Below are 24,962 nucleotides of genomic sequence, written 5' to 3'. Positions count from 1 at the left end.
GTTAACCCAACTCTATTTCTGTGATAAACCCTATTTGGTCATGATAGACTATCCATTTTCTATATTAATGATTCGAAAAAAATTTGTTTTGAATTTTTGCTTCTATGATCATTAGGCATATTATCTGTATGTTTTATTTTCTTGCAGGATTTTTCTTTGGTTTTGAAATTAGTTTAATGCTGGCCTATTGGAATGAGTTGGGAAGTATTATCTTCCATGTTTTGGGAGAGTTTGTGTAAAAATTGTATTATTTCATTTTTCATTGGTTGGTGGTATTTCACCAGTAAAGCCATCTGGACATGCAGTTTTATTTGTTAAAAGGGGGTATAGTTTTAATTCCTTAATATAGTGTTACTCATGTTACATATTTTTTTCTTGAATGAGTTTGCATAACAATGTCTCTCAAGGAATTTGTCCATTTCCTCATAAGTTGTCAAATTTATTGGTATAAAATTGTAGTATTCCATTATTTTTCTTTTAACATCATAGAATCTGTAGTAATATCACATCTATATTTCTTAATATTGGTAATTTGTATATTTTCTCTTTTTTCCCCCTATTCGGTCTAGCTAGATTTTTTTTGTTAATTTTGTTGAATTTCTCAAAAAATCACCTTTTGGTTCCATTGATTTTTCACCACAAATGGCTCAAACTATTCTTATGAGGTAGAAAACTGAAAATACAAGTATTTTATAGATTAACTTAATTATGAAGCTGTTAAAAATTCTTTTTGTAATACCCTAAGATGATAAAATAGCCTTTTATTTTGAGACTTTTCCATATGGAGCCATCCTTAACAATTATTTATATTTCTTAAGGTACATTAAGGATACACAGAGAATAAATGAAATGTTGGACATATGGAAGTACCAATACAACAAGATTTTATAAAATACTTCTAGCATTTATTATCTTTTAAGATGATTCCCCATTAATAAATACATACTATATATTTTATCAAATGAAAAAATAATTTTTAAGCAAGAAATTATTTTGTAATCATTGAATGGTGTTATTGAAAAGAAATTAAAGGTAATTACAATGAGGATTATTATTATTATTTTTTCCTGGAGACTGAAACAAGGGACGCTTTACCAGTGAGCTATACCTCCAGTACTTTTGTTATTTTGAGGCAGGGTCTTACTGAGTTTTTGAGAGTTTCCTTAAATTGCTAAGATTGGCCTTGAACAATGATCCTCCTGCCTTAGCCTCCCAAGTCCAGTGGGATTATTTTAAGCTTCAAGTGTAGTAACTTCAACTTTTCATTTCTTTTATCTTTTGGTAGGAAAAACAAATTACTCTCTGCTTAGTTACTATTTGCTTGATTAAATATAATGATGTGTATTTTTCAGAATTGTTAAAATTAAATAAGAACTTAAAATGTGACATGAAATTTTGTCACTTTAATTGTCAGATTTGAAGCACAATAAATTAAAACTTTATAAAGTTTATTAAAGTGAAACTCAGGTCCTTTAAAATATATTGAAATACACGTGTTCAAATATCAGTAGGAATGGATTGATAATACTGATGTTATTGTATAAGCAAATCATTAATATCATTTATACAAGTGATTTTAATGACTAGTAATTAAACTATGCATTGAGAAATCCAATAATGATGAGAATGTTTTTGTAATCCTCCAGGTACTTCTTTTTAAAAAATTACATGCCACTGTGATTATGTGCAAGTTTATAGACACTGTGCTAGTACAATATGACATCAATTTCCATAAATTAAAGGCAAAAATATTGTGTATGAATTTTCTTTTGGACTTTGTAATATCACTACATACTAGAATCTCCGAAAGAATTGAAAATTCTCCAGGGAGAGGGTGGCATAAGTTAAAAAAAATCAAGAGAACCAAAGTCTGTTTTTGCCCTGGTTTTACCTATTTATTTGACCTGTCATTTTATCTCATAGTGCTTCTATAATCTGTAAAATGAAGTCATTGATCTAAATAATTTCTAAAGTCTCTTCTTGATTTAATATTTTATGATTTTATAATTTACATTATATTACTTGTATAATTCTTGACATACCTGAAAATTATATTCATGTAGACAGTTATTTCTACCATTTAGGTAATTATTTATTGATTATTATTAGAAGTTATTATAAATAGAATGTATTGGAATTAAGCTTCAATTTTTATTCCTTTTTACATTTGTATAACATGGAGGTGTTGAGGGTACCACTATTTTAGAAAACTGTGTTCATAGGAATTTGAGGAATGGATAAAGCAGACAAGCTCATCAGAATTTTACAGGGTCATCATTAAGCAAATATCATATCAGATAGATTCTCACTTTCATGCCTCTAGGCTGAATAACCTAGACTGTGTGAGAATATTATTATAAAATAGTTGTGGAATTTAAAAGGAAGGGATAATTATTTCTGTTTACTGATGTTGACCTTTCCAATGGTGCAAGATATTTTAATGACTTAAAAAAATTTAACTTGCAGAACTAGGATATTTTATAATTCTTAATGCATATTAGTATTGTGAAAGGAAGCAAAATAAAGTTTGAGTCAAGTATAAAGGTGTTATATTTAAAGCTTCGTCCCAGGGTTTCATAAACTAACTTCCAGACCACTCACTATAATCATATCAAGCCTTTATTGAAGCACGCTAGTGGTGACTGACCAGAACATAAAGCTGTCCCAAACAATTGCCAGGGCGCTCCTTATAAGCCTGAAAACCTCAAAAGGGATGTTCAGGGTCTAGCCAATGCAAGCAAGCCAGGTTACAGAAGTGGGAGAGTGCAGTCAAGTGGCGGGAAGCCTAACCAATTACAGTTAGCCCAATCACCCCAGTTATAGAAAGCCTAACCAATCACAGTTAGCCCAATCACCCCAGTTACAGAAACAGAGCCCCGTTACCCTAGTTGCAGAAACAATGCCCCATTAGGTAGTTCTGTGTTCTTAAAGGTTTCTATAGCAAAAGGAAAGGAACATTTTGCCCCAGTTATGACCCTTGTAGTTGGCATGGTTGTTTTACAGAATGGAGTCACAAAACAAAATGGAGTCACATTTCCTTTTACTATCACATTCCCCATTGGTTTTAGTAGGTTTGATGTCAATCTTGCACATCATTAGGACTCAGTTTCTTTTCCATCCTTCTGTGTCTAAGGGACCATATTGGTCTGACTTATGGTCAGACCTCACCTACATTCTTTTGTATATGGTTTAGGAGGGTTTTTAAGAGGCAGGGCCCTACAGTAATCCCAATCAGGAGGAGGACTAGGGGCCCAACTATGGCTAAAATGATGGTAGTCAACCAAGGGGACCATGAGAATAGGTTTTGGAACCAATTGCCAGAAGTTTCTTGTGCTTTCTCGCTTTCCTTTAACCTGTTTCTAACTAGTACCAAACTGTCCTTTATTATCCCAGAATGGTTTGTATAGAAACAACAAGTTTCTCCTAGGGCCATACAAAGTCCTCCTTGTTTTAGAGACGATTTAGACCTCATCTATTTTTAAGACTATTTCTGTCAGAGAGTCTAGTGAAACCTCTAATTTGGAGATTCACCTTTCTAGTTTTCCTAAATCTATATCTGTTTGACGGCTGAGGGACTTAAAATTTTTAGAGTCTGTGATAAGAGCTGCAGTTCCCAAAGCAGTAGATCTAGCTATTAAGCCAAATATTGGTTTTCTTAGCCCTTTATTTTAACCTTAATTTTTTAAGTTTGACCTCCTCCCCATACCAGCCAGAAGGGGAACTAAAATGGGGGCAGTCTATGTTGATAAATCAGTGGGCCCTGGCCTTTTAATAAGTCCAGGTGTTCTTTTTCTTTTACTCCATCAAAATAGTAGGTTACATAGTTCAGAGTTATTGACAATTTGGAGATTTAGGCAAGGAGTTCAAAGTGGGACCTGGGAAGCAAAATTTTTGGCAAACGGGGAGTTGTCCCACTTATAAGTTGGGTTGTCGATACAAGTGTCTCTTTCTGGGAGATCACCCAGGGTGATCTTGGGAGTACTTCCCTAGGTACATCTTTCTGAGCCAGACATATTGGCAAACATCTATACTGACCATAATTTCCCCTCTAATATTAGGGACCTCCTACTGCTGTAAGGAAAAAGGACAATGACCATTCTTGCTGCTTCGAGCTGATAGGGGGCAATGTGCAGTGGGAAAGCAGTTTGGAGTCCCTTTTTAGAAATTGAGAGGGTCAAGGAATCCATGGTAAAAATCTGGTACAGGAAGAACAGGTTGTAAATTCACCTGGGGGCGGGCACTTCTATGAGAGAAACAAAAAGACATGAGTACTGAAATAAGATTAATACAAAATAGTAGTTGTAGCATCTAAAAACCTGTCCATGAATATCATGAAAATGATAGAAATTAATAATTGTTTACCAGGAGGCAGGAGACCTGAGAAATTGTCCCCATAACAAGGCCTAATAAAGCTTTAATAAGGCCCTTTTTAAGGGAACATAAATCTTTAACATTGTCAGCATTATCAGGAATGTAGACACAACATTTATTTAAGTTAATGTCATCTGATTTTTGTAAAAATACCTTTTTAGCATGACCACTGTGTTCAGTAAAGATCCTTTTGTTACTTAGGGCTAGATAATTATATTAATAAACATTGATTACATCCACCGTGTAGGAGATTAGGAAGATCTGTAGGCCTTAAACTGACTAAAAACTTCTGGCAGTTTTTATTGTTACCAGGTATTTTTGCCTAAGAATCTCTCTTCTGTTGTCTCCAGTCTTATTTTTTTTTGCTGCTAACACTAGTTTATATTTTAAGTTACATTAAAATAACTGATGTTTCTTTTTAAATGCCCACAAATGGCTGTGCTTTGGTTTTTAACTGTTTTGGCTAGGTGTTTAAGAGCAAGCTGGTCAAACTGACCTTGTTTCTATCTATTGGTAAGAGTCAGCTGAGTTTCCTTGGAGGAAATTTTTGGGGAACTTGTGAGCAGAATTTTAGCTCTGCTAGTGTCATCTGTGTTAGGATGGGTCAAGGTCTTGCTGACCATGTGGCTTCCCTTGGAAGGATCAGGCTTGTTTCCCCTTTTTAATTACCCTCTTCTTTTGCAGTATGCACACTCATTGGCTTTCTGTTCTTCAGTGGTCTCATTAATCTCCCTTATCGGGAGGTTATGTGGCCTGGAGTTGCAAAGCTTTCCCCCATGTCCTGAGTTCAGGCTGACTCAGAGGGCAAGAGCCAAATATTGGTTTTTTTGGCCCCTTTATTTTAACCTTAATTTTTGAGTTTGACCATAAACATCCAGAAAGTCAACTCTATCAGTCTTAAACTAAGAATACTGTGTTTTAACTTTAATGTTTATAACTTTGCAGTTAATTTTTTTTACACAACATAATATCTTTATTTTACTTATTATTTATGTGATTTGAGGATCAAACCCAGTGCCTCACACATGCAAGGCAGGCATTCTACTGCTGAGCCATAACCTTAGCCCCTTTACAGTTAATTTAATCTCTTTTAATTATTATCTGTCTACAGATGACGGCTTAATATCTCAAATTAATTTAGGTTGTATGTTCATGAAGTATTATCTCTGTAAAATATATATATATTTTTATTGGTTGTTCAAAACATTACAAAGCACATGATATATCATCTTTCATACATTTGACTCAAGTGGGTTATGAACTCCCATTTTTACCCCAAATACAAATTGCAGAATCACATCGGTTACACACTCACATTTTTACATAATGGCATATTAGTGACTGTTGTATTCTGCTACCTTTCCTATCCCCTACTATCCCCCCTCCCCTCCCCTCCCATCTTCCCTCTCTACCTCATCTGCTGTTGTTCAATTCTCTCCCTTGTTCCACCCCCTTTCCCAACACAACCTCTTATGTGTAATTTTGTGTAACATTGAGGGTCTCCTACCATTTCTATATGATTTCCCTTCTCTCTCACTTTCTCTCCCCCCACTCGACTCTGTTTAATGTTAATCTTTTCCTCATGCTCTTCCTCCCTGTTCTGTTCTTAGTTGCTCTCGTTATATCAAAGAAGACATTTGGCATTTGTTTTTTAAGGATTGGCTAGCTTCGCTTAGCATAATCTGCTCTAATGCCATCCATTTCCCTGCAAATTCCATGATTTTGTCATTTTTTAGTGCTGCGTAATACTCCATTGTGTATAAATGCCACATTTTTTTTTATCCATTCATCTATTGAAGGGCATCTAGGTTGGTTCCACAGTCTAGCTATTGTGAATTGTGCCATTATGATCATTGATGTGGCAGTATCCCTATAGTGAGCTCTTTTAAGATCCTCAGGGAATAGTCCGAGAAGGGCGATAGTTGGGTCAAATGGTGGATCCATTCCCAGATTTCCCAGGAATCTCCTTACTGCTTTCCAAATTGGCCTCACCAATTTGCAGTCCCACCAGCAATATACAAGTGTACCCTTTTCCCCACATCCTCGCCAACACTTATTGTTGTTTGACTTCATAATGGCTGCCAATCTTACTGGAGTGAGATGGTATCTTAGGGTGGTTTTGATTTGCATTTCTCTGACTGCTAGAGATGGTGAGCATTTTTTCATGTACTTGTTGATTGATTGTATGTCCTCCTCTGAGAAGTGTCTGTTCAGGTCCTTGGCCCATTTGTTGATTGGGTTATTTGTTATCTTATTGTTTAATTTTTTGAGTTCTTTGTATATTCTGGATATTAGGGCTATATCTGAAGTGTGAGGGGTAAAAATTTGTTCCCAGGATGTAGGCTCTCTATTTACCTCTCTTATTGTTTCTCTTGCTGAGAAAAAACTTTTTAGTTTGAGTAAGTCCCATTTGTTGATTCTAGTTATTAACTCTTGGGCTATGGGCGTCCTTTTAAGGAATTTGGAGCCCGACCCCACAGTATGTAGATCGTAGCCAACTTTTTCTTCTATCAGACGCAGTGTCTCTGATTTGATATCTAGCTCCTTGATCCATTTTGAGTTAACTTTTGTGCATGGCGAGAGAAAGGGATTCAGTTTCATTTTGTTGCATATGGATTTCCAATTTTTCCAGCACCATTTGTTGAAGATGCTATCCTTCCTCCATTGCATGTTTTAGCCCCTGTATCAAATATAAGAAAGTTGTAATTTTGTGGATTGGTCTCTATTCTGTACCATTGGTCCACCTGCCTGTTTTGGTACCAGTACCATGCTGTTTTTGTTACTATTGCTCTGTAGTATAGTTTGAGATCTGGTATCGCTATACCTCCAGATTCATACTTCCTGCTTAGAATTGCTTTTGCTATTCTGGGTCTTTTGTTTTTCCATATGAATTTCATGATTGCTTTATCTATTTCTACAAGAAATGCCATTGGGATTTTGATTGGCATCGCATTAAACCTGTAGAGAACTTTGGGTAATATCACCATTTTGATGATGTTAGTTCTGCCTATCCATGAACAGGGTACATTTTTCCATCTTCTAAGATCTTCTTCTATCTCTCTCTTTAGGGTTCTGTAGTTTTCATTGTATAAATCTTTCACCTCTTTTGTTAGGTTGATTCCCAAGTATCTTATTTTCTTTGAGGATATTGTGAATGGAGTGGTTTTCCTCATTTCCATTTCAGAAATTTTGTTGCTGATATACAGGAATGCCTTTGATTTATGCGTGTTGATTTTATATCCTGCCACTTTGCTGAATTCATTTATTATCTCTAGCAGTTTCTTTGTAGACCCTTTTGGGTCTGTTAAATATATTTTCATGTCATCCGCAAATAGTGATAATTTAAGCTCTTCTTTTCCTATTTTTATTCCTTTAATTTCTTTTGTCTGTCTAATTGCTCTGGCTAGTATTTCAAGAACTAAATTGAATAGAAGTGGTGATAGAGGGCATCCCTGTCTTGTTCCAGATTTTAGAGGGAATGCCTTCAGTTTTTCTCCATTTAGGATGATGCTAGCCTGAGGTTTACCATATATAGCTTTTACAATATTGAGGTAAGTTCCTGTTATCCCTAGTTTTTCTAGTGTTTTGAACATAAAGGGATGCTGTACTTTGTCGAATCCTTTTTCTACATCTATCGAGATGATCATATGGTTTTTATCTTTAAGTCTATTGATGTGGTGAATAGCATTTATTGATTTCCGTATATTGAACCAGACTTGCATCCCAGGGATGAATCCTACTTGATCATGGTGCACAATTTTTTTGATATGCTTTTGTATTCGATTCGCCAGGATTTTATTGAGAATTTTTGCATCCAAGTTCATTAGAGATATTGGTCTGTAGTTTTCTTTCTTTGAAGTGTCTTTGTCTGGTTTAGGTATCAGGGTGATGTTGGCCTCATAGAGTGAATTTGGAAGAGCTCCTTCTTTTTCTATTTCTTGAAATAGCTTGAAAAGTATTGGTATTAATTCTTCTTTGAAGGTTTTGTAAAACTCTGCTGTATACCCATCCGGTCCAGGGCTTTTCTTGGTTGGTAGTCTTTTGATGGCTTCTTCTATTTCTTCCTTTGTTATTGGTCTGTTTAAATTGTGTGTGTCTTCCTGACTCAATCTGGGCAGATTGTATGACTTAAGAAATTTATCGATATCTTCACTATCTTCTATTTTATTGGAATATAGGGTTTCAAAATACTTTCTAATTATCTTCTGTATTTCTGTAGTGTCTGTTGTGATATTGCCTTTTTCACCCCATAAGTTAGTAATTTGAGTTCTCTCTCTTCTTCTCTTCATTAACATGGCTAAGGGCCTGTCGATCTTATTTATTTTTTCAAAGAACCAACTTTTAGATTTATCAATTTTTTCAATGGTTTTTTTTTCAATTTCTTTGATTTCTGTTCATTTAATTATTTCTTGTCTTCTACTACATTTGCTGTTGTTTTGCTTTTCCTTTTCTAGGTTTTTGAGGTGTAGTGTGAGTTCACTTATTTGTTGTTTTTTTCTTTTTTTGAGGAAAGAACTCCAAGAAGTGAATTTCCCTCTTAAAACTGCTTTCATTGTGTCCCATAGATTTCGGTATGTTGTGTCTGTATTGTCATTTGTCTCTAAGAATTTTTTTATCTCCTCCTTTATGTCTTCTGTAACCCATTGATCATTCAGTAACATATTGTTCATTTTCCATGTGATATAGGATTTTTCCTTCCTTCTTTTATCATTGATTTCCAGTTTCATTCCATTATGATCAGATATGGTGCATGGTATTATCTCCACACCTTTATATTTACTAAGAGTTGCCCTGTGGCATAATATATGGTCTATCTTTGAGTAGGATCCATGTGTTGCTGAGAAGAACGTGTATCCACTTGATGAAGGTTGATATATTCTATATATGTCGGTTAAGTCTAGGTTATTGATTGTGCTATTGAGTTCTATAGTTTCTTTATTCAGCTTTTGTCTAGAGGATCTGTCTAATGGCGAGAGCGGTATGTTGAAGTCACCCATAATTATTGTGTTGTAGTCTATTTGACTCTTGAACTTGAGGAGAGTTTGTTTTATGAATGTTGCAGCACCATTGTTTGGTGCATACAAATTGATAATTGTTATGTCTTGTTGGTGGATGGTTCCTTTTAACTGTATATAGTGTCCTTCTTTATCCCTTTTGATTAACTTAGGTTTGAAGTTAATTTTATTCGATATGAGTATGGCCACTCCTGCTTGCTTCCGAGGGCCATGTGAGTGGTATGATTTTTCCCAACCTTTTACCTTCAGCCTGTGTATGTCTCTTCCTATCATATGAATCTCCTGAAGGCAGCATATTGTTGGATTTGTTTTTTTGATCCAGGTTACTAGCCTATGTCTCTTGATTGGTGAATTTAGGCCATTAACATTTAAGGTTACAATTGAAATATGGTTTGTACTTCCAGTCATGTTTATTTATTTATTTATTTTAGTTTGGCTAGTTTTTACTTTTTGGTTATTTTCCTCCCCCTTTACTGAGATACCTCCCGCTGTTAGTTTTGGGCACTATTTTTCAATTCCTCTTCTTGTAGTATTTTGCTCAAAATGCTTTGCAGTGCTGGTTTTCTGGCTGCGAATTCTTTTAGTTTTTGTTTATTGTGAAAGATTTTAATTTCATTGTCAAATCTGAAGCTTAATTTTGCTGGATACAGTATTCTTGGTTGGAATCCATTATTTTTCAGTGTTTGAAATACATTGTTCCAGGATCTTCTCGCTTTCAAAGTCTGTGATGAAAAATCAGTCGTTAACCTAATTGGTTTACCCCTTAATGTAATCTGTCTCCTTTCTCTCGTAGCTTTTAATATTCTCTCCTTGTTCTGTATGTTGGCTATCTTCATAATTATATGTCTTGGAGTTGGTCTATTACGGTTTTGAATGTTTGGGATCCTGTAGGCTTCCAGGATTTGGCAATCCATTCCATCTTTCATCTCTGGGAAGTTTTCTAGAATTATTTCATTTAATAGGTTGTCCATTCCTTTGGTTTGAATCTCTATGCCTTCTTCTATCCCGATGACTCTCAGATTTGGTTTTTTTATGACATCCCATATCTCTTGAGTAGATTGCTCGTGAGATTTAAGCATCTTTTCTGTGTTGACTATATTCTTTTCAAGTTGATAAACTTTGTCTTCATTATCTGATGTTCTGACTTCTACTTGATCTAGTCTATTTGTAATATTCTCGTTTGAGTTTTTAATTTGGTTTATAGTTTCCTGCATTTCTAGGATTACTGTTTGATTTTTTTTTAAGATCTCTATCTCCTGGTAAAGCTCGTTCTTTGCCATTTGAATTTGTTTGTTTAATTCGTTTTCAAAATATACTTTCATTGCTTGGACTTGCTGTCTCATGTCTTCTCTAATATTCCTTTCCATCTGAGTTAGGTATGCCTTGAGTTCTTTCCCTATCTATGTTTCTGATGCTTCTAGGTCCTCCTGTAGATTTAAGTTGTCCTGCATTGTTTGTACTCCTTTATTCCCTTGTTTTTTCATGTTGTTCACATTACTTTCCAGCTCTATTTGATTGCTGTATTTCTGCTCTCTACTATAGATTTGTTTTGGTTTTGTATATCTCTGTTGTCTCTCCTTTGTGTTGGTAGACTATGCCTGCTAAAGTGTATTCCGCTGGGAAGGAATTCCGACGGCCGAGCTCCAGTGACGTCACCTCTCTGCTATGGCGGGCCCTAGGCTCCTTGCCAGGGTGTCTGAATGGCGGGGTGGGACTGGACTGTCTCTGGTTGGTTTCAGCTCCCGGTCGCCGGCGGGCGGGCGGTCTCCAGCCGCCCAGTCACGCTGGCAGCCGGCCGGCGATTGGTCGCAGGCGGGTTGGCGGTCTCCAGCCGCCCAGTCGCGCGGGCAGCGGGCGGGCTGTCGCCGGCGGGTGGGCGATCTCTAGCCGCCCAGTCGCGCAGTCGGTCGCTGGCAGGCGGGCGGTCTCCAGTCGCCCAGTTGCGTGGGCTGCGGGCGGGCTGTCGCCAGCGGGCGGGCGGTCTCCAGCCGCCCAGTCATGTGGGTAGCGGGTGGGCTGCCGCCGGCGGGCCGGCGATCTCCAGCCGCCCAGTCGCGAGGCCCTGGCCTCTAGTCCCCTGGTTTCTCCTGCTAATCCTGGCTTCTTCTGCTAGACCAGTCTTCCCCTGAGTGATGCCTCTCGGCAGTTCAAACTGTACTCTGGGCCTGCCGTTTGCTGGGTGTGGAGGTTGGCTATTGGGAACCCCGGCACTCTATTGTTTTGATTTTTCCCGCTTGGCCCTCCCCCAGCGCTGGCAAGACAGGTTTCGTTTTCGCTGCTGATGGGAGGGGGAGTTGGAGGTCAAGTGTCTCTAACTTTCCCCGTGTCTTTATGTAGGCTCGTTCTGATAATCCCTCCCCGGGAAAGCGTAGGAGAGATTTTATGCGAATTCCCTGTTGTATGGGAGATGGGTTGAGTAACAGACACCTGTTTTATTGTTGCAATCTGTCGGAGACTGGCGGTGGTTACGTCAGCTCTCCAAGATGGTGGCCGCTGGCTTCCTTGGTGGAGTTTCCGTTGTGGGGGATAGAACTGGACCATTTCCTTCGCCGCCTGAAATCCCGAACTCAGCCTGGGGCTCAGTGAGGGCACAGCCGGCAGGATTCCACAGAATCCGTAGCAACGATTCTCTCTGCTTGCTGGTCGCTTCTCGGCAGCACCCCGCCGTCTGTAGCCGCGGGGTGGGCCGCGCCGATCAGTCAGCCTGGATCTCCGGTCGCACAGTTGGCTCGTGTTTGAGATTCAATTACCGGACCTCGGTGCTGGAAATCCTTCCTCTAGGTTTTGGTGTACCCCCATTTTGCTGTAAATTCCTAACAAGTTAGTTTTTTGTCGTTCTAACTCATTATTCACCTGCACAGTGATGCGGTACACGGGGTGTGATGCACTCTATTCGCAGCCATCTGGGAGAGTCCTCTGTAAAATATTAACAGGCATTAGTTATTGTTAGTTGTGGAGCAGGCTGAACGAATGTTAGCTTCGCTTGTTTGCCTGAAGTCTGAACACTCAACCCCACTCTAGGCTGAACACTCAACCCCACTCAAGGTTGAACATTTGATTCCCACCCCTCTGGTGAAATAAACCCCACATCTGACCCCTGCTCTGTCTGCCTGAAGGCAGAAGATGACACCCTTAGCAACTACTGTATGATCTAATCACTGCATGCCAACAAGGACGCTTGCAGACCTAGAGACCCTATTAGATTTTGGCTATAGAAACTCTCTCTTGATAGGACCCCCTCTCGTGCTCTCTCTTCTCTCACTTTCACTCTCTCTCATTCTCCCTCTCACTCTTCTCTCTTACCCTTTGTTTTTCCCTTCTCTCCCCCCTCCCTTTGTGTGTGTTAATCAGACACTGCCACAATAAAGGTCTTTTGGTTGCTCTGAGTGTCGTGGTCACTTTTCTTTTAGTTATAATGAAAATACAAAGTGAAATTAATAAAAGTAAAAACATATTTAGCTTGTATATACTTTTGAACCTTGGCTGAGTTATACATTATATTTTCTTTTTGAGATCACAGTATTCTTTCCAATAAAGTTAATCTTTGAATATAACTTTAAATCAACTGAAATCTGGCCTACTTTGAAGTCATTTTGATATGCGGAGGCAGAGTCTTATCTCAGGTAAGGCAGGGCTCTTCACAATCTTAGGTAAAGTGTTTTAGTTTTAAAGGTGATCTTTTTTTTCTCTTTTTAGATATCATTTTATAAAGTTTATATATATTGTTTCCTGACTCTGTATGAATGTTAGCTAGCACAATACAACATAATTAAGGAAAGGCTGGGAGCCCCCTTTTTTTATGTGTGGAAAAGTGGCAAAATGTTTTATAGTATTAACCTTTAAATAGATCAGGCTCTCATTACTTTTAAAAATACCTTTAAATTTTTATATCCCAATGTAAAAGGTAACATAAAGTTTGGTTAAAAAACGTCAAATAATATAAATAAATCCCCAATAAAAATCTATTATCCTTATAAGTTTAAAATTACCATTACAGACAACTTTAGTTTGGAGAACACCAGCTTGATAAAAATGTTTCTTTAAACCTTTTACCTTAAAGACTTGTATACTTGAAAGATATGAACACACTTAATATGTAAAGAAGAGTAATGTACCTCAATTCCATTGATGTTTTTATATTAACCAAGGTTAGCTTTTGAAGAAAAATCTAGACTCTGTAATGTAGGACAATATTTTAAAATAACAGTTGCTGTTTAATCACAGATGTACAAACCTTAATTTCTCCAAGATTAGTTGCTCTAGAGGGTAAAACTTAACAGACACAATGTAATTAATATTTTTAGAAGTTTTTGTCATTTTAACATATAACTATATCAGTACATTAATATTTGTCCTTACGGAACAACCTTAAATAATTTTAACTATTTGTGTTACATATATAACCAATTTAGTTACATATAAATCTTTTAATATTTTTCTTTTATTTATAGACCTTTATATTACTAATTAGACCATTTTGTTGTTTACTTAGATGTATTATAATTATACTTTACCACATAAAGACTTTTAACTTGGAAACGTTTTTCATTAAATATATTTTTATATTTAGAACTTTTTAATAATTTTTAATCCATTAATCCTTCTTTCTGTTTGTACCTTGAAATAACCCTTGTAAATTTCTGAATTTAGATAAATTAATCCATTTTAATAAGATGAAATATTTTGTTATTTACAGTACTTTAATTGAAATGCAGCTGAAACCTCTTGACTCCTTGTATGTAGAATTATACCTTTTGGGACTTTTAATTTATACTAACTTTGTTTTTATGATAACACAAAATAATTTAAATTTCTTTTTAGCTTATCAATTTATGAAAACATCAACATTGTTTAAGTATTTTACCTTATGGAATTTAAGGAGTTAAGAGTAGTTGATAGTATATTTAACAGTTAGCATTTTAACTTTGTAAAACAGATGTCTCTAACAAACACATCCATGATTAATTTCATATACGTTTGGAAATAATTTACATATCTTTTTTTTTTTAAACAAGGTATCAGACAAGTGTATTGAATAGTATTAGTAACCTTTTTTTCCTGTTGAAGAAAAATCCTAGAGAGACGGATATCAGACACTTTATAGACATTAACATTTTAATAGCTGTTTAACCATCTAGAAACAAAACTGTGTATTAGTAACTTTAAAGACATTTGTACTTTTATTTATTTTTCCCAATTTAAATTGAACCTTTTAAATCATATTAACCAAAGGTATTGGATCCATTTTTTAAAAATTTTAATTCAGGAGCTCATATGTCAATTTTTTTTGTACCAAATATATGTAGACATGGCAATACATGTAGACGGACAGTACCCTTGTGCACCCACACAAAGCAAACAGACAAACAAAAGTCTTGTACCTTATTTTTTAAACCTATTAGATTGAGAGTTAACCATTGCAAATTGGCCTTAGAATAAAGCAGAGTGTAATCAGAAAAACATATTAAGCTAGGTGTATTGGATCAAAATTATGAGTTTTTTTCCTTTCTTTTTAAAATTTTTTTCTTATATAGATGACAATAGTGGAGTGCATTATATTCATAATTATCCATTCACAGCACATTTTTTTTGTAACTCTATATAAAGTATGTTCACGCCAAATTATGCCATTATACATGAGCTCTCTTATTTATTTATTTTTTGCATATAATTCTTAATACACCTAACAAATATAGAATTTTTTTTAAAAGTTTTTCTGACCTTTTTCCTGAGGTGGTCCTGTTCATCAAAGCTGAAAAGAGTTAAGGGAACATAGACAAATGAAGGGGTCTTATTTTTCCTGAAGGAACTTCCCAAAGATGCAGCAGCTCCATTGGTCTCCTTGGGAGAGTCCCCAGGTTGGGGTCCCATTCTAAATTGGTTTTTCTGGTTTCTTGGATAGCAGCCACCAAATTTTAGCCTGACTTTGAAAAATCTTTGGACCATTTTTAATAGTTGGGAGTTATTCATGCTTACAAATACTGAGACACAAAAGCCAAATTTCCTAGACAAAATTATGCTTTTTGTTATACAATTTAGGAATAATAATTTTATAAAACACTTTAGTTTTAATCTGTCCTCTATAGAAACTGACATGATTTACCCTGTTGGCCACCTGGCCCAGTTTCTAAATGAAGGCGATCTCTAGAATGCCTTTTTCTTTTTACCTTTAGCTTTTACTTTTGACAATTCTTTTAGTCCTGTTGGCAGCACTTTACATTTTAATGCAAGCTTTAGTGAGCACAGTTAAAACCGTTTTAACCGTTTTTTTCCCATTAGAAACAAACTGAGGTACAAATTAACACAGAACACAAAGGGAACAAACAAAACAAACCAACAAAGTCCTGAAAATTGTTAAGAAAACAAGTTAAAGGGGTACAGTTAGAGATCTCTGTAGAGCTTCCTTGTCCCATGATGTTGGTGGAGCGAAGGAGTCCTGATGAAAGAAGAGTGGTTATGAGAACAAGAAAAGGGCCCCCACACAACACACGGACAGATAAACACAAGACAAATGGCTGGCGAACAGACACTGGACAAGAGACAAACAGTTAGGCAGACGCTGGAGAAACGACAAACAGTGGTACAGATGTAGGACAAGCAACAATCAATGAGGTCACACAGGGAGACCTCTAATGGGGCAGAGACCACATCTTGTCCTGCCCCCAGGAACAGATGAGGCCCTACAGGGAGGCATCCAGTGGGACAGAGAGGAGGGCTCCGCCTGCTCCTAGATAGAGACAGATGAGGTCACACAGGGAGACCTCCAGTGGGGCAGAGACAGTGACTCATCCTGCCACCAGGCACAGGTGCGGCCCCACTAGGAGGCCTCCAGGGAGACAGTGACAATGTCTCCTCCGTCCTAGGAAAGGTGTAAGCTAGTGCATTCAATCTGACCTTGTCCCCAGAGGAGTAGACTCACCAGATCTGACAGGCCCGCAGGAGGCTTATCAGAATTTCCTAGGACGAATTGGAGTCGCCCTGGGAGTGAGGCTGAGGAATGTCTCTCAGCAGCTCCCCACTACTCCAGGGTCTAGGTCCAAAGGCCCATCGTTGGAGGCAAATTTGGCGTGAGGGTAGGGAAGAAATGGATCCCGGGCGAGCCTCCAGATGTTATAGTTAAAGCTTTGTCCCGGGGTTTCATAAACTGACTTCCAGACCACTCACGTATAATCGAATCAAGCCTTTATTGAAGCACACCAGTGGCGACTGACCAGAACATAAAGCTGTTCCCCTGATCAGCCCCAACAATTTCAAGGGCTCTCCTTATAAACCTGAAAACCTCAAAAGGGATGTTCGGGGATCTAGCCAATTCAAGCAAGCCAGGTTACAGAAGCCGGAGAGTGCAGTCAAGCGGCGGGAAGCCTAACCAATCACAGTTAGCCCAATCACCTCAATTACAGAACAGAGCCCCTTTACCCTAGTTACAGAAACAATGCCCCATTAGATAGTTCCATGTTCTTAAAGGTTTCTATGGCAAAAGGAAAAGAACATCTTGCCTCAGTCATGACCCTTGTAGTTGGCATGGTTGTTTTACAGAATGGAGTCAAAACAAAATGGAGTCACATTTGCTTTTACTATCACAAAGAAAAGTGTTTTCCAAAGTTTAAATGAGCTTAGTTCCTCTCCATATTGTCACATATTTTAAGTAGTTTTCACCTGCTTCAGCTCACCTGTTCAACCAATTATCTGTGTACCATAATAATCTATGGGTACTATTATCTAAAGAAGCAAGTCTGTCTATGAATACTCTGTTGGTTCCAATTTGGGGTTATTTTTCTTCAGGAATCTTTAGGTGATTTCAAGGGTTTTTAATCAAGTGATGTAGTACACCTCTACTGTGAAAGGAAAGCTTTCTAGGAGTAGATGGTGTGAGTAACTTCAAGGGATAAGATGTCTAGGTATTCTTAAAAATTAATCTATCTGAGAACATTTTCTGCTTGGATTTCCTTTTCTAGCTCACTTTTACAATTTCTTTTCTACTTTTTTTTTTTTTTTAGATTTATTGATTTTTTTTAAATACACGACAGTGGAATGCATTACAATTTTTATTACACATATAGAGTACAGTTTTTCATATATTTGTATATAGAGTGTGTTCACACCATTCATGCCTTTATACATGTACTTTTTTGTGCATTACAATTCTTATTATACATATATACCACGATTTTTCATATCTGTTTATAAAGTATGTTGACACCCAAATTGAGTCTTCATACATGTACTTTGGATAATGATGTCCATTACATTCCACCGCCCTTGCTAATCCCCTGCCCCCTACCTTTCCCTTTCACCCCTCTTCCCTATCTAGAATTCATCTAATCCTTCCATGCTCCCCCTCCCTACCCCACTATGTCAGCCTCCTTATATCAGAGAAAACATTTGGCATTTTTTGGGGGGGATTGACTAACTTCACTTAGCATTATCTTTTCTGACGCCATCCATTTACATGCAAATGCCATGATTTTATTCTCTTTTAATGCTGAGTAAAATTCCATTGTGTATATATGCCACACCTTTTTTAATCCATTCATCCACTGAAGGGCATCTAGGTTGGCTCCACAGTTTAGCTCTTGTGAATTGTGCTGCTATAAACATTGATGTGGCTGTGTCCCTGTAGTATGTTGTTTTAAAGTCCTTTGGGTATAGACTGAGGAGAGGGATAGGTGGTTCCATTCCCAGATTTCCAAGGAATCTCTATGCTGCTTTCCATATTGGCTGTATCAATTTGCAGTCCCACCAGCAATGTATGAGTGTACCTTTTTCCCCACATTCTCTCCAACACTAATTGTTGTTTGTCTTCATAATAGCTGCCATTCTGACTGAAGTGAGATGATATCTTATAGTAGTTTTGATTTGCATTTCTCTGATTGCTAGAGATGATGAGCATTTTTTCATATATTTGTTGATTGATTGTATATCATCTTCTGAGAAGTATCTGTTCAGGTCCTTGGCCCGTTTGTTGATTGGTTATTTGTTTGTTTGTTTGTTTGGTACTTAGCTTTTTTTGAGTTCTTTATATACCCTAGAGATTAGTGCTCTATCTGATGTGGGAGGGGTAAAAATTTGCTCCCAGGATGTAGGCTCTCTGTTCACCTCACAGATTGTTCTTTTGCTGAGAAGAAACTTTTTAGTTTTATTCTGTCCCATTTATTGATTCTTGGTTTTAATTCTTGTGCTATATTAAGTCTTATTAAGGAAGTTGGGGCCTAATCCCACATGATGAAGATTAGGGCCTACTTTTTCTTCTATTAGACACAGAGTCTCTGGTTTAATTCTTAGGTTCTTGATCCATTTTGAATTAAATTTTGGGCATGGTGAGAGATATGGGTTTAATTTCATTTTGTTGCATATGGATTTCCAGTTTTCCCAGCACCATTTGTTGAAGTTGCTATCTTTTCTCCAGTGCACATTTTTGGCACCTTTGTCTAATATAAGATAATTGTAATTTTGTGGGTTAGTCTCTGTGTTCTCTATTCTTTACCATTGGTCTACCAGTCTGTTTTAGTGCCAATACCATGCTGTTTTTGTTGTTATTGTTCCTTAGTGTAGTTTAAGGTCTAGTATAGTGATGCCACCTGCTTCACTCTTCCTGCTAAGGATTGCTTTAGCTATTCTGGGTCTCTTATTTTTTCAGATCAATTTTATGAATGCTTTTTCTATTTCTATGAGGAATGCCATTGGGGTTTTGATCGGAATTGCATTTAATCTGTACAGTGCTTTTGGTATTGTGGTCATTTTCATTGTATTAATTCTGCCTATCCAAGAGCAAGGTAGATCTTTCCATCTTCTACAATCTTCTTGGATTTCTCTCTTTAGGGTTCTGTAGTTTTCATTGTATAGTTCTTTCACCTCTTTCTTTAAGTTGATTCCCAAGTATCTTTTTTTTTTTTTTGAGGTTATTGTGAATGGGGTAGTTTTTCTCATTTCCTTCTCAGAGGCTTTGTCACTGATATATAGAAATGTCTTTGATTTCTGGGTGTTGATTTTGTATCCTGCTAGTTTGCTGAATTCATTTACTAGTTCTAGAAGTTTCTAGTGAAGTTTTTTGGGTCTTCTAGATATAGAATCATATCATCAGCAAATAGTGCTAATTTAAGTTCTTTTCCTATAAATATCCCTTGGATTTCTTTCGTCTAATTGCTCTGGCCAGTGTTTCAAGAACTATGTAGGATAGAAGTAGCCAAAGAGGGCATTTCTGTCTTGTTCCAGTTTTTAGAGGGAATGCCTTCAATTTTTCTCCATTTAGAATGATGTTGGCCGAGGCTCAGCATAGATAGCCTTTACAATGATGAGACATGTTCCTGTTATTCCTAATCCTAATAGAGACTATTTAATTGTTTAAGGTATAAAGGAATTCAGGATAGCACCAAAACTACAGTATGATAAAGCTGATAGTAGGCAAGGGAGCACAAAGTGAGTAGAGTGCAGGCAAGAAATGTAACATAGGCTAGGTATTAGTCATGAATTCCTTTATCCCCTTTTAAATGTTATACCCAATATACCTCACCCAATTCCTTTTAAAGTATTCCTTATAAAAATCTTTAGCTTCACATTAACCAAAGAATAACGAAATGATGTTTTAAGTTAAAATAAGAACTTATTAATAATGCTTATTTTTAAGACTAGGACATTATATTCATCTTTTGAAGTCTTTTCTAATTCCCTTTCAATAAAATTGATAGCAAACCACTTAATCTCACTTAGTCCAGGACAGATGTTGTATGTATTTTCTATTGCTGAAACAGTCCCCAGATCTGCACCTCCTAAAATATTTAACTTTTTAAATAGCAATACTTTTTATTTTTTTGTCATCTACTACAGAAACCCAGGAATCATCTCAGGCTTCTTTTCTTTATCACTCTTTCCTCACATTTTTTTCAAAATTATCATTTCTTCCCTAATTACTGACTGCTTTTTTAGGCTCTTCTATCACTTAGACCAATTAGTCTCCTAACTAATCTCTCTGCTCCAGTCTTGGCTTCTCAAACACATTTTCATGCACTGCTATAGTGATGTTCGTTAAATGCAGATCTGGTTATTTTTCCCTCTGTATAAAAAACACTCATCAATTCCTCATTTCCTGAGTTAATGAAGTTTTTAATGGCATAAAACCCCTTAATACTGTGATACCATTCCCTGCAGGGCTTCACTCCATTCCAGATGTTCCAATTTAACTATGCTACCTGTATTTCTCTTAAATCATCTTCACCAATATGTCATATGCTTTTGCTCATCCTGCTACTGTTATCTAACATATTCCTTTTTCTTTCCTAACATATTCCTTTTTCTTTCCCATAGACCCCACCCCACAATCCTTTCCTACTTACTGAATACTTAAGGTTTTTTTTTTTTGACTTAAGCATCATTTTATTTATGATCTTTTTTTGAGTATCCCATGTGAAATAATCACTTGCTCTTTTGTGCCACAATGGATTATACAGACTTAATCTAGTATTTTTAACATTTTATTATTATTAATTGATTACAATCACTTTAATTTCCCTATACTACTTGTAGGTTTCTTTGTATTTTGGTATGTAATAGGTCAGTGCATATTACTTGTTGAATGAATGAATGAATGAAAGAAAGTAATCTGGTATACTTATCATGGGAAGGTTAGTCTGGGTTAGACATTGTCTTTCAATCTAGCTCCTTGATGTAGCTCAGTACCATGGCATGCTTTCTTGAAGATGGAAATCCAAAATTATGGATAAAAAAGGTAAACTATACAGGCTGAATTTAATTGTTGTTGTTCTTTAAAAAAACAAACCAAACTTGAGAGAGAATATTATAGTGGCATGAAACATTTAAAAAATCTTCAAATTGATTAGGGAAGGCCAAGAAGAAGAAAGAGAAATATGGTAGTTTTAAGTACAGGGAATATAGAACATTACTGTAGAAGGAAGCATCTGTCTTTTTAGCAATACATAGAGGAAATAATGGGAGAAAGACCAAGCATATGAAGAATGACTCTGAGGGGAAACTGACATTAATTTCATAGAAGATGGGGGAACTAATAATGGATAGTTGCACAAAGTGGTTTTAGTAGATTTAGCCTGAAATTATGCCATGACTTTTAAGCGAAAATATCTGAGGGAAGAGTAATAGAACCAATGATGTAAGTGATAATGAGATGTAGACTGGAAATAACACGTTGATTTTGGGGAGAAGCAAGGTGATTGGTTATTAGCAGAAGTAATAAGCAGTAAAGGTGGCCATATTGATTATAAACATAGTAGGCATAAAATTAGAAAATAAAATCAAATATTAATCATATTTAAAAGAAATTTTAAATTTTATTTATACTATTACATATTTATCAAATAATTTGAGTATATGTTAAATTATCATTAACTTTCTAAGTCCAGGAATGGTGATCTAGAATAATTTATTAATAAATTAAATCATAGAGATAAGAAATACAAAGCCAACATAGGATACCATAGTGTATAAAAGTAGCATTGTGCAGTGGTTACAGCACCACCTCTGAAGTGAAACAAAGTTTGAATCCTAGCTTTGTTACTGGACAGCTTTGTGAATTTGTACAAGATCTTTAATCTCTCTCCACTTCAGATTCTTCATCTGTAAGTAGAGACAATAATAGTACCCGTCTTACAAGGCTATTGTGAAGGTAAAACAAATCAATATTTATGAAGCACGTAGTCATATATCTGGCATGTAGTAAATACTATAGAAATATTTTGTAATGGTTTTTATGCTAATAGACTTTTTCTTACCTATTATATATACCACTCATTGTGCTAGGTGGCTTAGATAATCATATTGGATCAGTGTATTCCTTTTTGCATACATAAACGAGTCTTCTGTAATTAATAAGCTTAAATATGGAAAGTAATTTTAATTTTTAATTGAACAATTTAGTCTTTGATTTTTAAAAATAGATGAAATATAAACCTGAGATAAACATCCAGATGATTCAGGTTGATTTAAAAATTAATTCATTCTTTTTTTTTTTTTTTTGTGCGTGTGTGGGGTGGTCCTGGGGATTGAACCCAGGGCTTTCTGCATGTGAGGCAGGCACTCTACCAACTGAGCTGTATCCCCAGCACTCCCAAATCATTCTTATGTTTAACATAAAAGTATTTTTCTGTAGCAATATACTTTCTATATGTCACATGAGATTTTAATCAACCATTGTACTTGGTAATCTTTTGTACTGGTACATTACATTTGATTTTTTGATAACACAATTCCAGTTTGAGTGTTAATGAGGTAGTTTTGACAATTACAGTGAGATTCTGACATGATGGCATTACTAAAATCTGATTAGAGGATGTGGCCATCTCTTTGTTTAAAATTTTCTTTTCTTTAGAAGGCTTGCCAATTTGTAAAGAAGGACCATTTTGCTTAGCAGCCATCATGCCCATTCTTCCCTTTTCCTGTAATAACGTCCTTGGGAAATTTTGTTCATTTCTATAGCTTCAAATACTCTACATATGCTGTAGATTTATAAAAATTTCACCAGAGTATTCTCCTGACGTGCAGATCCAACGGCATAGTTGCCTACTGAAACTCTCTGCTTGAGTGTATTATAGTCACCTGAAAGTCACGTTATCTGTGTCTAAAGTCATTATTTCTCCCAAATATGCTCTGCTTGTGTGTGTGTGTGTGTGTGTGTGTGTTTTGTGTGTGTGTGTGTGTGAGAGAGAGAGAGAGAGAGAGAGAGAGAGAGAGAGAGAGAGGGAATATATATGAATGTGTTTTTTTAAGTAATTGTCCTTTTATCTTCCCAGTTGGCCAGTTATTCTTCTTTACTTTCTATTTCTCAATCAAGTCTTCAGAGGCCTTACTCCTTATCTCTTAAATCAGTCCACTTTTCTCTATTCCTCCTGTTACCCCCAGTTTAGTTCTTGCCAACTCACCTTGTTTTTTATCCAAAATGTTGCAGCAAATTCCTAATTGTTCTTCCAGCTTCTAGACTTGCCTCCTTGGAATTCAGTCTGTACATCATAGTGGAGTGAACACTCACTGGTAGTTAATAATATTATTTATAAATTATATGGTATTGAATTTTTCTATTGAAAGACAATAAGATATGTGAGTATTTCGTGTATATTTTGTAGCTAAGTATATTATAGCTGAAACTAAACTTGTTTTATCTGCTAATGGGTATTTACTATTAATGATGGTTTTATTTCCTTTTTTTCCCCCTGTTCTCTGAAATGTACATTACCTTGTGGAAGTGTTATGCTTCTGCATTTTTGCCACATATAGTAAACAATGGAACTTCACTTCAACTATATCTGTTAATCTAGTCACTTAAAATTACTTGTAGTTTCAAATTTGTCTGTCTGTTTGTGTTTTGTGCTTTTTGCATATGCCATGGTCTTGGAAGAAATATTTTCCCTCACTAGTCTCCCTGAGATTCTTTTCATTATTCTTTAAAGCCCTGTTTATGTTTCAGATTCTTTTTATTCCTTCTTTCTCCAAGTACTGTGATCTTTTATATTATTTGTATTTCCATAGTGCTTTGCTGTTCTCTTACTTTCAAAAATTTCTCTATTGTGCAATGATTTGTTTCTCTCTCACCATATTTAGTTCCTTGAATTCCTTAAAGGCAGAAACTATCTCACTTATTTATTTTTTTATTTTTTGATGTCTCAGCCATCTAATGTATCTGATCCATATGTAATGACTGTTCTGTGAAAGACTTTTATTGAACTAAATGGTTTGGTGATGTTTTTGATTGTAGACAATAGCTGTTATATCATATTTAGCTTTAACATTTATGATAAATAAAGCAGTCAAGAACACAGTGATGTAAAGAATACAATCCTCTCCCTTCTATATAATATCCCATTTAAAAATTTTTTTTTAACATTTATTTTTAGTTGTAGTTGGGTACAATAATTTATTTATTTATTTTATGTAGTGCTGAGGATCAAACCCAGGGCCTCGCCTGTGCTATGAGAGTGCTCTACCGCTGAGCCATAACCCCAGCCACTAATATCCTATTTTTTTTTTAACAGACTAGACTATCAGGTTTGGAATTATGGGCCAGGCCCTATACTGAGAGCTTTTCATGTTATTTTACTTAATTCTCAAAAAACCCTATAAAGTAAATATTAATTCTTTGTTTTGTACATGAAGAAGTAAAGGATAGATAGCTTAGGGAAATTATGCAAGATATACAGCAAGATTTTAAGATAGGTCTGTGTGATTGCTATTCTTCTCAGTCACAAATGTTGTATACAACCTGTATTTAAAAGGAAGAGCAATACTTCAAAATACATGATTTTGTTTTTAATTTATATAACTTCCTATATCAAGTTATTATTGCATTAGTATTTTTATCATAATTATTTTATATTAAAAAGATGTAACAATTGGGTTTAGTTTTAGGTATATCTAAATAGGGTCTTTTGACTAAACTACATCTTACCATTTTATTTTTTACATTTTCAATAGTGGTAAGTTATGACCCACAATTGCTAATTATAATAATATTATATCTTTAGTGACTTATTGCAGTTAAATTTTTCTTTGTAGCCACATTGTTTAATAGATTTTAAGCTAATATGTCAGAAATAACTTTTAGAAGCAATATGCATA

The 24,962-nt window shown here is 35.8% G+C and overlaps 1 protein-coding gene across 22 annotated transcripts in view; it reads left to right on the top strand.

The window, feature by feature from the left end:
* Positions 1-24,962, top strand: part of Rims2 (regulating synaptic membrane exocytosis 2) — a 575,440-nt gene that overhangs the window by 121,467 nt on the left and 429,011 nt on the right. The gene's annotated exons all lie outside the window — the stretch shown is intronic.

This window comes from Marmota flaviventris, chromosome 15, assembly GCF_047511675.1.
Source record: "Marmota flaviventris isolate mMarFla1 chromosome 15, mMarFla1.hap1, whole genome shotgun sequence".
Taxonomy (NCBI): domain Eukaryota; kingdom Metazoa; phylum Chordata; class Mammalia; order Rodentia; family Sciuridae; genus Marmota; species Marmota flaviventris.
Note: the sequence above shows the minus strand (reverse complement) of the source record. Positions and strands in the feature narration are given on the sequence as shown.